Here is a 16,923-nt window from a genome sequence, read left to right as displayed (position 1 = left end):
GAGATCAGCCAAATTGAGTGGATGGAAGTAATCAACAGCAAGAGGACAACAACATTAGCCACTGCTGAGCAGAAAATTAGAAAGATTCTTCAATTTATTATTTTTTTCTTTTCTGGTTGTCAGGTTTTGTCTCTCCTGTCGTCCACTGGTACACCATAAATCAGCAGCTAAAATGAAATTTCCTTCTTTTAGACATGGCAAAGTACTCATTGAGCTTAGAGATTAATAGTAAAACTTTAAAAAAGAAAAAAATTCAACAATATGTTATAAAGAGAGAAAAATCTGAACTAGAAATTTTAGATAAGTACCATGATTTTAGTATACATGTTAGCATCATAAATTTTTTTCTAGATTCACTTAAAGATGATAAAATAATGTGTATACCCCAAAACTAATGATAAAACAGATCAATAACTGCCTACTAGTTGTATCATGCTTTTCCCAAAATGATGAACTGGAAATTTAATATTATGATTTAATCCTATTACTCTCTTTAATTCTATGTGAGCTTCTAGCTCTTTTTTTTTATCCCATAAATTTCATTTTTGTCAATATCTGTTGCTATTCCTTTTGAGGTTTTTTCTTCTGGCCACCAAAGCCAAATTGCCAAAATATTTTAGCTCCAATGGATCTGAATCTTTAGAACATGCCTTTTACATTGAGACCTGTACTGCTTCACCTTACCACTTGTAGTCTTTCAATTCTAAGCTCCCATGCTTAACCAAATTCAAACAAAAATGTCTCTCGGTTTGACCCTAAACTCTTTCCAAATCAGTGCTATTTTTCAGTTATATTTTTAGACCTTCCAAAAGTCTGAGATGACATTCTCAATGCAGAATAAGCTCTATAAATACTGAGCTTCTGTTTCTACAGCATACCCAAGAGGTTTTCAAGGATTACTTATAAAAATTATAATAGCTAACATTATCAAGCTAGTCACTATTCTAATTCTTTTATATTTAATCCTCATAATACTATGTGGTAGGTTCTAGTAAAATACTCATTTTATAGATAAGTAAATAGAGACAAATAGGAAGTAAATATAGTATCAAATTCATGTAATTAGTAAGTTACAGAACTGATATTTGAAGCTTTATAGTCTGCTTTAGTTGGCTAGCGCTGCCATAACAAAGTGCTAAAAATGAATAATTTGTTATTTCCTCATGGTCCTGGAGGCTATAAGTTTGAGATCAAGGTGATCAGTAAGATTGGTTTCTTCTGAGCCTTCTGTCCTTGATTTATAGATGTTCAGTCTTTCCTCTATGTGTCTTAACCTCCTGTTTTTATAAGGATACCAGTCATATTGGATTAGGACTCAACAACAATGACATCATTTATTCTTAGTAACCTCTTTAGAGGCCTTGTTTTCAAATACAGTTGAATTCTGAAGTACTGGGAGTTAAAACTTTAACATATAAATTTGAAAGGGGACACAATTCAGCGCCTAAAACAGTCTTATACAAACCCCCTCTTCTTAACCACTAAACGAACTTAAAAAAGAAAGGAAGAGCTAGAGAAAGAGAGAGGGCAAGAGGGAGAAAGGAGAAAAAAAGGAAGGGAGGAAGGGAGAAAGAAAGGAGCTACTTGCCAAGCAAACCAGAATAATTATGAAGACAACTGGAGGCAGAATGCTTTCCAGATGATGCCGGAGACAAAGTAATTCTTGGGAAGTCAGCTTTGTGTGGTGAAGTGTCCGTGAATTCTGGATTCACAGAGTTATGAGTGCAAATATTAGTCTGTTTTATGCTACTTGGAAAGGTTATATTCCTTTTATGAACCTCAGTTTTCTTAAGATGCACATCATACTTCTTATAGGTTAGGACTATTGGGGGATTATAGTTCATATGAAGTTCATAGAAGAGTTCATAAAAAAGTGAGTCTCAAAGGTCTTCCTTTTTTCTTTCCTTTCCTTTCTTGGGTCCTCTCTTAGTAGATTCAATACAGAACATTTACCTCTCTTTCACATATTCTCTCATAAATATTAATGTTAATATTATAAAGAAAGAGTAAAATAGCACATTATGCATTTCTTCTACCTAATTATCTCTTTTCTAAGCCCATCTTTCTTTAGTCATCTTTCCCACAGATACATTTCTCTTTTGCTGGAATTTCAGCAATCATTCTTATCTGTCTTCTTTGACTTGAAAAATACCTATCATTTCAGCAACATTTAAAAAATGTTAAATCTATGTCATTTGTGTTTCATTTTCATTACAAATTCTTTAAAACAATTTTAATTGAAGTATGTCATACCTTTAAAAAATGAAAGAAGCAGTACAAGACACAATTTTAAAAATATTTATGGCACCATTTCACAATACTTGTTTCTGATCTCTTTATTTTTTGGTGGAATTGGTAGAAATAAAACACCAGGCATATATCCAAAGATCTGTACTGCAGCCTAATTTTAACTCACAAAGTTTATTCTAATTTATTAATTATTCATCAAGTATTACTTGTATCAGTCATTGTTTGGGGTATTGAACACAGAGTTGTGAATCCTATGTGAAGTGCCTGTGCTAAGAATAGAAAACATTTTAGTGGTAGAGACAGCACACATAAATATATAAATGCACATAAATATATAAATGGTGATGAGTGTCATTCAAAAAAGAAAGGAAGACATGAAAGATATGAAAGGAAAATGGTGCAGCTACTTTGGAAAGCAGTCTGGAAATTCCTCAAATGGTTAAACATAAAATTGCCCTGTGATTCAAGAATTTTACCCCGTTATATACCCAAGAGAAATGCAAACCTATGTTCACACCAAAACTTGTATACAAATGTTCATAGCAGCATTATTCATAATAAGCAAAAAGTAGAAACAGCACAAATTTTCATTAAGTGATGAATGAATAAATAAATTTTGGTATATTTATACTATAAAATATTTTCAGCAATAAAAAGAAAGCAATCATATATGCTACAGCATGAATGGAGCCTGAAAACAGTATGCTAAGTGAAAGAAGCCAGACATAGTAGGCCACATATTTTATTATTCCATTTAACTAAAGCTTTCAGAATAGGCAATACATGGAGACAGAAGCCAAATAATTGCTTCCTACTGATGTAGAGATGGAGAACTTTAAGGGAAGAGGGTGAAGCCTAAAGGGTGGAGAATTTCCTAATGGGGGAATGAAAATGTTCTAAAATTGACTGTAATAATATTTGTACAAAACTGTGAATGATTGAATTACTTAAAAAACTATAGATACAGTAAAAAGATCAGTAACTTCAAAGGGAATAGAGGAGAGGAGAAGGATGAATGGATGAAGCACAGAGAAATTTTAGAGGAAAATATTCTGTGTGATACTACAACTATTCTGTGGATATGTGTCACTATGCAATTGTTGAAACCCATAGACAGCTACAGCACAAAGAGTGAACCTTAATTTATACAATTTAAAAAATATAAATTAAAAGGCCAGGAATTTGGAAGGAATGCAGACTGTAACAAGAAAATCTCACTCTGCTATGCATGTATATGGCAACCTCACTGAAGGAGTTTGGGGGTGGAGGAGGGCTGAACTAAATAACTTTGAAAATAAGTGGAGCCGGTAAGTCTAAAGGGAAAAGGAACTGCACACAGACACTGCCCTCTAGTTAATAAAGTTGTATTCCATGGACATATGGGTTCACAATATTCCTATTGCTATACATGTATATTTTAATTGAACAATTAATTAAAGAGTTGGTGGATAGCGATAGTTGAGTTTCAAGGGCTAAAATAATTCATGTGTTGAACACATGCTTAAGAACTCATGTTTCACTTAAACAAAGTTGGTTCCTTATTTATGTATTTATTTATTTCACTGAAGTTTTTAAACAACTTCATTGAGACATAATCACTATTAAAAAACTGCACAAACTCATCAAATTTTAGACAATAATATGTTCAGTTCCTTGTATAGTGATTGTATCTCAGTGAAACATATGCACATTTTTTGTTATGTAAAATTTGATGAGTTTGTACATATGCAAATAAATACCCATCAACACAATCAAAATAATAGACATATTCAACACCTTCCAAAGTTTTGTTGTCTCTCTGTTTTTTATTTTTCTTTTTATTTATTTATTTTTGAGACAGAGTCTTGCTCTGTCACCCAGGCTGGAGTGCAGGGGTGCGATCTCGGCTCACTGCAATCTCCACCTCCTGGGTTCACGCCATTCTCCTGCCTCAGCCTCCCGAGTAGCTGGGACTACAGGTGCCCACCACTGTGCCCGGGTTAATTTTTTGTATTTTTAGTAGAGATGGGGTTTCACCAAGTTAGCCAGGATGGTCTTGATCTCCTGACCTCGTGATCCACACACCTTGGCCTCCCAAAGTGCTGGAATTACAGGCATGAGCCACCACGCCCCGCCTTTTTATTTTGTTTTCATTTTCTGTTTGTTTTGTGATAGGAAGACAAAATAGATCTGCCCTCTTAAGAAATTTTGAAACACAAAATACCATGTTGTTAACAATAAACAATATGTTGCACAGCAGATCTCTAGAATTTACTATTCTAGCAGAACTAAAACTTTGTACCCATTGAACAACACTCTATTTTCCCCACTCTCCAGCCCCTAGCAATCACTATTGTATTCTCTTCTTCTATCAGTTTAACTATTATAGTTACTACCTGAAAATGTAAATCTTCTAGACAAAAACATAGGGGAAAATCTTGACATTGGTCTTGGCAATGATTTTTTCAATATGAGACCAAAAGTACAAGCAACAAAAGCAAAAATAGACAAGATTACATCAAATTAAAAAGCTCTGCATGGCAAAAGAAACAATCAACAGAATAAAAAGGCAAACTGAAATGAGAGAACATATTTTCAAGTCATATATCTGATAATTGCTAAGATATATAAGGAACTCCTTCAACTCAATAGCAGAAATTTTTTAAAAATGGGCAAAGGAGTTAAACACATTTTTCTCCAAAGATGACATACAAATAAGATATATAAAGATGCTCAGCAGCATTATTTACCAAGGAAATGAAAATCAAATAATAATGAGATATCAGTTTATGCCTGTTAAAATGGCTATTTTTCTAAAAACTCGAAATGTAACATGTTGGCAAGGATGTGTGGAAATTGGAATGCTGGGCCTGGTGCAGTGGCTCACACTTGTAATCCCAGCACTTTGGAAGGCAGAGGCAGGTGGATCATGAGGTCCGCAGTTGGAGACCAGCCTGGCCAACATGGTGAAACCGTGTCTCTACTAAAAATACAAAAATTAGCCAGGCATGGTGGCAGGTGCCTGTAATCCCAGATACTCAGGATGCTGAGGCAGGAGAATCACTTGAACCCGGGAGGTGGAAGGTGCAGTGAGCCGAGACTGCACCTTTGCCCTCTAGCATGGGAGACAGAGCAAGACTCTGTCTCAAAAAAAAGAAATTGGAATGCTGGCAAATTGTTGGCAGGGATGTAAAGTTGTAGAGTAGCTATGGGTATTAATATGAAGGTTCTCAAAAATTAAAAATAAAACTGTCATACAACCCAGCAGTTCCACCTCTGGGTACATATAAAAAAGAATTAAAATCAGAGTCTTGAAAAGATATCTGTATTCCCATGTTCATTGAGGTATTACTCACAATAACCAAGATATGGAAACAATTCAAGCATCTTTTAAAAAATGAATGAATAGAGAAATGTGGTAAATACTTATATACAGTGAAATATTATTCTGCCTTAAAATAGGAGATTCTGCTATTTGTGACAACATGGATGGTATACTAAGTAAAATAAGGCAGTCACAGAACATATTGATGTATTTAAAGATAGTATACCTTTACAGATAGGGTAGAATACACACATATATTCCTTTAATCTGCCAAAAAGAAGGCCTAAAAGAAATGACATCCCAGTAACAATAAGCATGCCTAGTGCCCAGATCTGGGTTTCTAATACCAATCTCTAGTAGAAGGAATCAGGGCTTCTTGGAGAAATGTCTGTGATTATAAGAGTGGGGCATAAAATATACAATATGAGCCTGGGGCATCTAGTAGTGACAAAAAGTAAGGCACTCAGAAAAAATTAAAAACTCATATTGATGGAGCTATCTCAAAGAAGTACAGGAGCCAACTGAATGCTCTCTCAAATTTGCCAAAGCCAGGAGACCATTTGAGCAATAATGTAAGTAAAGTCATAGTGAATTATAACACAAAGTATAGAATAAACATCCATGAGTCCATACTTACATAAATAAAGGATTAAATAATTTAATACAGAGAGACAAATATCTGGTACAAAAGTATTCCAAACAATTTATATAGATACTCTCACCTTAAGGATAGGGACCATAATTCTCCATTCTTTTAAAGTGCTGGCTGTATGTAGTGACTTTCTTCCAAAGTACAGTACGGGTGGCTGGCAAGATGGCCTAATAGGAAGAGCTCCAGTCTACAGCTCCCACAGAGATCAACGCAGAAGGTGGGTGATTTCTGCATTTCCAACTGAGGTACCTGGCTCATCTCATTGGGACTTGTTAGACAGGGGGTGCAGCCCATAGAGGGCAAGCCAAAGCAGGGTGGGGCATTGTTTCACTAGGGAAGTGCCAGAGATTGGGGAACTCCCTCCCCTAGCCAGGGAAAGCCAAGAGGAACTGTGCCCTGAGGAGTGGTGCACTCTAGCCCAGATACGATGCTTTTCCCATGGTCTTCACAACCCACAGACCCGGAGATTTCCACAGGTGCCTACCCCACCAGGGCCCTGGGTTTCAAGCACAAAACAGGCAGACATTTGGGCAGACACCAAGTGAGCTGCAGGAGTTTTTTTCATACCCCAGTGGTGCCTGGAATGCCAGTGGACAGAACTGTTCACTCCCCTGGAAAGGGGGCTGAAGCCAGGGAGCCAAGTGGTCTAGCTCAACGGATCCCACCACCTACAGAGCCCATCAAGCTAACATTCATTGGCTTGAAATTCTTGCTGCTAGCATAGCAGTCTGAAGTAGCCCTGGGATGCACTAGCTTGGTTGGGGGAGGGGCGTCCGCCATTACTGAGGCTCGATTAGCCGGTTTTCCCCTTACAGTGTAAACAAAGCCCCAGGGCAGATCCAGCTGGGCGAAGCCCACCACAGCTCAGCAAAGCCTCTGTAAACAGACTGCCTCTCTAGATTCCTCCTCTCTAGGCAGGGCATCTCTGAAAAAAGGCAGCAGCCCCAGTCAGGGGCTTATAGATCAAACTCCCATCTCCCTGGGACAGAACACCTTGGGGAAGGGGAGGCTGTGGGCTCAGCTTCAGCAGACTTAAATGTACCTGCCTGCCAGCTCTGAAGAGAGCAGAGGATCTCCCAGCACACCACTCGAGCTCTGATAAGAGACAGACTGCCTCCTCAAGTGGATCCCTGACACCTGTGTCTCCTGACTGGGAGACAACTCCCAGCAGGGGCGGATGGACACCTCATACAGGACAATTCCAGCTGGCATCTGCCAGGTGCCCCTCTAGGATGAAGCTTCCAGAGAAAGTAACAGGCAGCAATCTTTGCTGTTCTGCAGCCTCTGCTGGTGATACCCAGGCAAACAGGGTCTGGAGTGGACCTCAAGCAAACTCTAGCAGACCTGCACTGCAGCAGAGGGGCCTGACTTTCAGAAGGAAAACTAACAAACAGAAAGGAATAGCATCAACATCAACAAAAAGGCTGTCCAGACAGAAACCCCATGTGAAGGTCACCAACATCAAAGACCAAAGGTAGGTAAATCCATGCAGATGAGGAAAATCCAGCGCAAAAAGGCTGAAAATTCCAAAAACCAGAATGCTTCTTCTCCTCCAACAGATCACACTCCTTGACAGCAAGGGAACAGAACTGGACGGAGAATGAGTTTGATGAATTGACAGAAGTAGGCTTCAGAAGGTGGGTAATAACAAACTCCTCCAAGCTAAGGGAGCATATTCTAACCCAATGCAAAGAAGCTAAAAACCTTAAAAAAAAGATTATAGAAATTGCTAACTAGAATAACCAGTTTAGAGAAGAACATAAATGACCTGATGGAGCTGAAAAACACAGTATGAGAACTTCGTGAAACATACACAAGTATCAATAGCTGAATCAGTCTAGCAGAAAAAAGGATATCAGAGGTTGAAGATCAACTTAATGAAATGAAGTGTGAAGACAAGATTAGAGAAAAAAGAACGAAAAAGGAGAATGAACAAAGCCTCTAAGAAACATGAGACTATATGAAAAGACCAAATCTACGTTTGATTGGCGTACCTGTAAGTGACTGTGAGAATGGGAAGGAGCTGGAAAACACTCTTCAGGATATTATCCAGGAGAACTTCCCCAATCTAGCAAGACAGGCCAACACTCAAATTCAGGAAATACAGAGAACACCACAACGATGCTCCTTAAGAAGAGCAACCCAAAGACACATAATCGTCAGATTCACCAAAGTTGAAATAAAGGAAAAAATTGTTAAGGACAGCCAGAGGGAAAGGTTGGGTTACCCACAAAGCAAAGCCTATCAGACTAACAGCAGATCTCTCTGCAGAAACTCTACAAACCAGAAGAGAGTGGGGCCAATATTCTACATTCTTAAAGAAAAGAATTTTCAACCTAGAATTTCGTATCCAGCCAAACTAAGCTTCATAAGGGAAAGAGAAATAAAATCCTTTACAGACAAGCAAATGCTGAGAAATTTGTCACCACCAGGCCTGCCTTAAAAGAGCTCCTCTAGGAGCACTAAACATGGAAAGGAACAATCGGTATCAGCCACTACAAAAACATACCAAATTGTAAAAACCAACAACACTCTGAAGAAACCGCATCAACTAAAAGTCAAGATAACCAGCTAGCATTATAATGACAGGATCAAATTCACACATAGCAATATTAACCTTAAATGTAAATGGGCTAAATGCCCCAATTAAAAGACAGAGACTGGCAAATTGGATACAGAGTCAAGACCCATTGGTATGCTCTATTCAGAAGACCCATGTCAAATGCAAAGACACACATAGGCTCAAAATAAAAGGATGGAGGAATATTGACCAAGCAAATGGAAACCAAAACAAAGCAGGGTTTGCATTCCCAGTCTCTGATAAAACAGGCTTTAAACTAACAAAGATCAAAAGAGCCAAAGAAAGGCATTATATAATGGTAAAGGGATCAATGAAACAAGAATAGTTAACTATCCTAATATATATGCACACAATACAGGAGCACCCAGATTCATATAGCAAGTTCTTAGAGACCTGCAAAGAGATTTAGACTCCCACACAATAATAGTAGGAGACTTAAACACCCCACTGTCAATATTAGACAGATCAATGAGACAGAAAATTAACAAGGATATTTAGCACTTGAACTCAGCTCTGGACCAAGTGGATCTAATAGGCATCTATGGAACCCTCAATCCCAAATCAACAGAATATACATTCTTCTCAGCACCACATCACACTTATTTTAAACTTAGCCACATAATTGGATGTAAAACACTCCTCAGCAAATGCAAAATAATGGAAATCATAACAAACAGTCTCTCAGACCACAGTGCAATCAAATTAGAACTCAGGATTAAGAAACTCAAAACTGCACAACTACATGGAAACTGCACAACTACATGGAAACTGAACAACCTTCTCCTAAATGACTACTGGGTAAATATCAAAATTAAGGCAGAAATAAATAAGTTCTTTCAAACCAATGAGAGCAAAGACACAACATACAAGAATCTCTGGGACACAGCTAAAGCAGTGTGTAGAGGGAAATTTATAGCACTAAATGCCCACAAGAGAAAGCAGGAAAGATCTAAAATTGACACCCTAATATCACAATTAAAAGAACTAGAGAAGCAAGAGTAAACAAATTCAAAAGCTAGCACAAGACAAGAAATAACTAAGGTTAGAAACAAGTGCTTGGTGCTGTGAAGAAAACGTGTGCTCAATAAAAGATTACTTAGTAAGGCAATTTTACTTTTGTAGTGTAGCAGGATGAGCCACAGACAAAACTCCTCAGACATCAGGTTAAAGAAGGAAGGAGCTTTGTTCAGCCAGGAACTTCAGCAGACTTGCATCTCAAAAGCCAAGCTCCCCAAGTGAGCAATTCCAGTCCCTTTTAGGGGCTTACAACTCTAAGGGGGTCCACGTGAGAGGGTCGTGATCGATTGAGCAAGCCGGGGGTACGTGACTGGGGGCTGTGTGCACCAGTAATCAGAACAGAACAGAACAGGACAGGGATTTTCACAGTGCTTTTCCATACAATGTCTGGAATCTATAGATAACATAACCGGTTAGGTCAGGGGTCGATCTTTAACTACCAGGCCCAGGGTGTTGCACTGGGCTGTCTGCCGGTGAATTTCATTTCTGCCTTTTAGTTTTTACTTTTTCCTTATTTGGAGGCAGAAATTGGGCATAAGACAATATGAGGGCTGGTCTCCTCCCTTATTCCCCCCTCTTTGAGAACCTCTCTCATTAGTGGGAGTTCTCACTTTCATCCTCACTACCTGTGTCTTCTTGCAAGACAGAGCAATAGTGATTCATATAGTACACTTGTGCTGAAGCATTTTGGTGAACTAAGGTAGTGATGAAGTTTTTTATTACCTGAAGGAGTACAGGTAGCAAACAAGGGAGTAGTAAGCAGTTTCCTATTACATAGTCCCCTGGGACTACGGCCCACAACTCTGGAGGGGGTGGTGCTTTCTTGACTTGGGTGTGATGAATCCATCCCCTTTCCATTGTACGAACAGCAGTCTCGGTGGTTAGCAGCACAAGGTAAGCTCCTTCACAAGCTGGCTCGAGTTTTCCTTCTTACGTGATCTTTAGGCTGGTGCTGGTTTACCAGAAATACTAGGGGTGGTACATGTGCTAAAAGACTTAGTTTTGAGAGAAAGGAAAGTGGAAGATAAACCAAGTACATAATTTTTAAGAAATTAACCTTTTGGTTTCAATGTGGGGACATCAGCAGTGGACTTTATAGTCCTTTGTGCATTTCTACTGAGAAATTTTTATTTCTTACCTCCTATTTTTATTAGTTTTTAGACCAAAGAAAGCCAAACACCATTTTATATTTGACAATGCTTCCTGTGTGATTTTTATACCAGATAAGCTAAATTTCACCTTTATATTAGTGTGTTATTAATGTTAAACTTAGTTTTAATAAAACTTCGTAGACATATTTATTCAATTTTTAATGTCGGACCATAATGTAAGATTTTTATAGACTCTTTTTAACCTTTTATAGTTTTTGTTAAAGAGCAGGTTAGTGATTTAAGAAAAAACCCATTGTGTTTTTATTTTAATGTTTAATTCACAGAAAAACTGGATGATACCTCTTTAACTTTAGCTAATATGTTTACACACAGAATTTTCTTTATGATTAATGTTTTAAAACTTGCTTAAACCTTCAAAACGAAACTTTTTTTTAACCTTTTAATGTAGGTAAAAATCCACATTCTTATGCCTCCTTATAATCCCTTTACCAAAGGTATATTTTACTTTCCTTATACACCTTGCACATAAACTGTTTCTTCAATAGTTTTACATTCAGGAGGCCCAATTACTTTTAAATTATACAACATTTCTTGCATAAATTCCGTTTTATAACTTTTTTTTCTTTCATGACTTTCACAGACAATTCCTTGACATGCTTTAACTTTCTGACTTATTACAAACATTTCTTTCTTTAAACAACCAGTTAATTTATTTCAGGACAAGAATTTACCATATAACATTCTTTTTACATAAATTTCGCGCCTCCTCCCCTTTTTTTCCCTTTTTTGTTTTGAAGATGATAACCATTCTTTTCCGAAGCAAACTTCCTTTATGTCTGTGGACTAGACTGTCTAAGACCACAAGATTAGAAGTTACTATAATACATGTTACACTGTTAACTTTTAGCAAACTTTATTTTTGTTGAAAACCTTGTAAGTTTGGTATTTCAATTATCCTTTGCTATTAATAAGACCTTGTTTAGTTCAAATTAACTTAGAATTGGTATAGACGGCTTTTTTTTTTCCTTCAATTACCCAGGAGGAACCATCTATCATCCTGTCCTGAAGGGAGTTCCTCTTAGGTCTGGTCGAACCTTTGTATAGTAATTAAGATTTAAATCTCCTGTTAGGAAACCTGCTGGGTTAAGAGAATTTTCAGTGGTTAATGTTAAATCATCTTGTTTATTTTTTTCTAACAGAATACCCTTATACTTTAAGATTTTTAAGTTAGTAAGCTACCTTTCTGTCTTTTTTTTTTTAACTTAGGATACTTCTGAACTGGTAAGGTGTGCTCACAATGAGGTTTCCCCTAAAAGTTATTTTTCTACTTTCTTCTGTTAGCAAAGCAGTTGCTGCTACAGATTGAATGCATTTGGGCCATCTGCAGGTTACTGGGTCAAGGATTTTTGATAGGATGTCTAGGGGTTATCAGTGGCCTCAGTGCTTTTGGGGTATTCCCTTGTTTACACTGACAACAAAGTGGTATTGGAGTGTTATAGGGTTATGGAGAATACCTTTAATTATCAATTATAGGTTTTAAATTTACCTTGGCTTTTAAAGGAGTAGGGTACACTTTTTTTTTTCTTAACTACTTGTATATCTCTCTCTTTCTCTCTTCCTTGACTCCCTCTTTGTCTTTCTGTCTCTTCCTCTCTGTTACTTTCTCTGTCTCTTTGCCTCTTTTCCTCTCTGTCTCTTTCCTCTCTCTCTCTCTCTGCTGGTCTTTCCTTGCCTCTGTCAGCCGCTTATGCTGCTGTTCTCTTAACCACTGTGGGGAGGGGGGGATCTAAAACCAGCTGTAACCAAGTGTCTATGCACAGGAACTGGTCTGCATGCCCTGGCTTACAGGTTACCTTGTGCCATACCTTTGAAACAAGGGACCTGTCAAGGCTTACTTCTGATGGGAAACCGACCTCTAATGCTGACCAGTCTATTTCACATAAAGTTCTAAATTTTCCTGGTGTCAGAGTAACACCATAATCTCCCTTATATCCTTTCTTGAAATTTTTCAACATAGTTCCTTGTGGGGTGGGCTTACTTTGTGCCTGACCCATGCTTCCTCGAGACAAAACACCACAGGCACACCGCAAAACAAAGAACAGGTAAAAAGGGCACACAGACACTTTTACAGTTTACACCAAACCAGAGTCAAAACCAAAATCAGAGTATCAAGAAATCCAACCCAGGTCAAAACCAAAACCAAAGTATTAAGCAATCCAAGTCAAGTCAAAAACAAAAACCAAAGTGCTGGTACAGACACACTGTGGGTGATCAGGCCATGCTTCCACTCAAATGGAGTGGGCAAGTTCCAAAGACCAGTCGTACCAAGTTTCAGATGTCCAGATTGCAAGTGCCAATTCTTTCCCGGTGTTTAGCTACTGCGTTGACCCTCTGCAAGGGCCTGCCGTGCACTGCTCTGACGAGGCGTTCCACTGGGGCAAATGCCTAACTGGGAGCGCTCTCAGGATCCGCGTGGCTCAAGCTGGCTGGAGTCCCCACAGGGATGCTCCACAGCCTAAGCTGCCTAAGGGGCTGCCTCGGCCTCTGTTAATCACCTGGCTTCCTGGTCAGGGAACCAAGAAATGTAGCAGAACCAGCCGTAGACAAAACTCCTCAGACACCAGGTTAAAGAAATAAGGAGCTTTATTCAGCTGGGAATTTTGGCAGACTTGCATCTCAAAAGCTGAGCTCCCCAAGTGAGCAATTCCTGTCCCTTTTAAGGGCCTGCAACTCTAAGGAGGTCTGTGTGAGAGGGTCGTGATTGATTGAGCAAGCAGGGGGTACATGACTGGGGGCTGCATGCACCAGTAATCAGAATGGAACAGAACAGGACAGGGATTGTCACAATGCTTTTCCATACAATGTCTGGAATCTATAGATGACATAACTGGTTAGGTCAGGGGTCGATCTTTAACTACCAGACCCTGGGCGCAGCACCGGGCTGTCTGCCTGTGGATTTCATTTCTGCCTTTTAGTTTTTACTTCTTTCTTTGGAGGCAGAAGTTGGGCATAAGACAATATGAGGGGTGGTCTCCTCTCTTAGTAGAAGGGTGTTATTCGCACTTGTCATTTTGAAAGCACACCAAGAGGGGTGGGCAGGGGTTTTTATTTTTAACACAAGAGGCTTTTACTCTTGTGTCTTTTTTTTACTGGCTGAGTTGGACTGTATAATCTAAGCTAATTTTGATTGGCTAATCTGAATAGAGCAAGGATGTGGGTTACAGTGGTAGGACAAGTAGTTTCAGCAGGAAGAATAGTTGTAGAGTGCGTAACTAAGGGAACAGAACAGATGTAAGTTATAGATTAGGACTGGTGGGAAGGGTTGTTTACAGCACAGTTAACTATAGAAACTGGAAAAACAAAGAACCGGAAGAACACGGAACTAAAACTTTTTGAAGATGAATTTATCATCTCTGACATGTGTCTAGTCTCTGTTAGCTGGAGTTGGACTGTACAATCGACACTGAACTTGATTGGCTAACTTGAAAGGGGCAGGGGTGTGATTACACTGGTGGACAATGGGAGGGGTAATTTACAGATTGATTAGCAGATGTGGGCTCTGTAGATAAGGAATGATACAAAAGTTGTTTACTGAAACTAAAACAGGGAGGCATAAAGGATAAGGAATGTAGTTTGGCTTTGGGAGTAGGGAACAAAGAGCAAGGACATTAAACAAGCCAAACTTTTAAAGAGGAACTCTTTTTATATCTGACAACTAAGATCAAAGCAGAACTGAAGGAGATAGAGACAGGAAAAACCCTTCAAAAATCAATGAATACAGGAGCCGGTTATTTGAAAAGATCAGCAAATAGATAGATTGCTAGCCAGACTAATGAAGAAGAAAAAAGAGAAGAAGCAAATAGACACAATAAAAAATGATAAAGGGGATATCACCACTGATCCCACAGAAATAGACTACCATCAGAGAATACTATAAACACCTCTACACAAATAAATTAGAAAATTTAGAAGAAATGGATAAATTCCTGGACACATACACCCTCCCAAGTCTAAACCAGGAAGAAGTTGAATCCCTGAATAGACCAATAACAAGTTCTGAAATTGAGGCAGTAACTAATAGCCTAGCAACCAAAAAAAGCCCAGGATCAGACAGATTCACAGCTGAATTCTACCAGAGGTATGAAGAGGAGATGGTACCATTCCTTCTGAAACTATTCCAAACAATAGAAAAAGAAGGACACCTCCCTAACTCATTTTATGAGGCCAGCATCATCCTGATACCAAAACCCGGCAGACACACAGCAAAAAAAAAGAAAATTTCAGGCCAATATCCCTGATGAACATTAGTGCAAAAATCCTCAATAAAATACTGGCAAACCAAATCCACCAGTACATCAAAAAGCTTATCCACCACGATCAAGTCGGCTTCATCCCTGGGATGCAAGGCTGGTTCAACATACACAAATCAATAAACTTAATCTATCACATAAACAGAACCAATGACAAAAACTACATGAGTATCTTGATAGATGCAGAAAAGTCCCTCGATAAAATTCAACACCTCTTCATGCTAAAAATTCGCAATAAACTAGGTATTGATGGAACGTATCTCAAAATAATAATAGCTATTTATGACAAACTCACAGCCAATATGATATGGAATGGGCAAAACCTGGAAGCATTCCCTTTGAAAGCCAGTACAAGACAAAGATGCCCTCTCTCACCACTCTTACTCAACATAGTATTGGAAGTTCTGGCCGGGGCACTCAGGCAAGAGAAAGAAATAAAGTTTATTCAAATAGGAAGAGAGGAAGTCAAATTGTCTCTGTTTGCAGATGACATGATTTTATATTTAAAAAGCCCATCTTGTCAGCCCCAAATCTCCTTAAGCTGATAAGCAACTTCAGCAAAGTCTCAGGATACAAAAATCACAAGCATTCCTATACACCAATAACAGACAAACAGAGAGCCAAATCATGAGTGAACTCCCATTCACAATTGCTACAAAGAGAATAAAATACCTAGGAATACAACTCACAAGGGATGCGAGGGACCTCTTCAAGGAGATTTACAAACCACTGCTCAAGGAAATAAAAGAGGACACAAACAAATGGAAAAACATCTCATGCTCATGGATAGGAAGAATCAATATTGAAAAATGGCCATACTGCCCAATTTATAGATTCAATGCTATCCCCATTAAGCTACCATTGACTTTCTTTACAAAATTAGAAAAAACAAACTACTTTAAACTTCATATGGAACCAAAAAACAGCCCATGTAGCCAAGACAATCCTAAGCAAAAAGAGCAAAGCTGGAGGCATCACGCTACCTGACTTCAAACTATACTATGAGGCTACAGTAATCAAAACAGCATGGTACTGGTACCAAAACAGATATATAGACCAATGGAACAGAACAGACCCCTCAGAAATAACAGCACACATCTAAAATCATCTCATCTTTGACAAACCTGACAAATATAAGCAATGGGAAAGGATTTCCTATTTAATAAATCGTGTTGGGAAAACTGGCTAGCCATATGCAGAAAACAGAAACTGGACCTCTTCCTTACACCTTATACAAAAGTTAACTCAAGATGGATTAAAGACTTAAACATAAGACCCAAAACCATAAAAACCCTAAAAGAAAACCCAGGCAATACCATTCAGGACATAGGTATGGGCAAAGACTTCATGACTAAAACACCAAAAGCAATGGCAACAAAAGCCAAAATTGACAAATGGGATCTAATTAAACTAAAGAGCTTCTGCAAAGCAAAAGAAACTATCATCAGAGTGAACAGGCAACCTACAGAATGGAAGAAAATTTTTGCAATCTATCCATCTGACAGAAGGCTAATATCTAGGATCTACAGAGAACTTAAACAAATTTACAAGAAAAAAACAACCCCATCAAAAAGTGGATGAAGGATATGAACAGGCACTTCTCAAAAGAAGACATTTATGCAGCCAACAAACATATGAAAAAAAGCCCATCATCACTGGTCAGTTAGAATGGTGATCATTAAAAAGTCAGGAAACAA

General features: G+C 38.3%; 1 protein-coding gene across 9 annotated transcripts in view; it reads left to right on the top strand.

Moving 5' to 3' along the window:
* TFPI (tissue factor pathway inhibitor) overlaps nt 1–16,923 on the top strand; it is a 93,689-nt gene that overhangs the window by 27,579 nt on the left and 49,187 nt on the right. Inside the window, exon 1 of one of the 9 annotated variants that reach the window (XM_054477296.2) lies at nt 6,320–6,423. The exons of 7 other annotated variants lie outside the window; for them this stretch is intronic. The gene's annotated coding sequence lies outside the window, so the exon portion shown is untranslated. Of the gene's footprint in view, nt 1–6,319; nt 6,424–10,654; nt 10,699–16,923 lie in introns of those variants that run through there. One more of the 9 variants, XM_063647676.1, reaches the window with a different exon arrangement.

This window comes from Pongo pygmaeus, chromosome 11 (assembly GCF_028885625.2).
Source record: "Pongo pygmaeus isolate AG05252 chromosome 11, NHGRI_mPonPyg2-v2.0_pri, whole genome shotgun sequence".
Taxonomy (NCBI): domain Eukaryota; kingdom Metazoa; phylum Chordata; class Mammalia; order Primates; family Hominidae; genus Pongo; species Pongo pygmaeus.
This window is presented reverse-complemented; position numbering and strand designations above follow the sequence as displayed.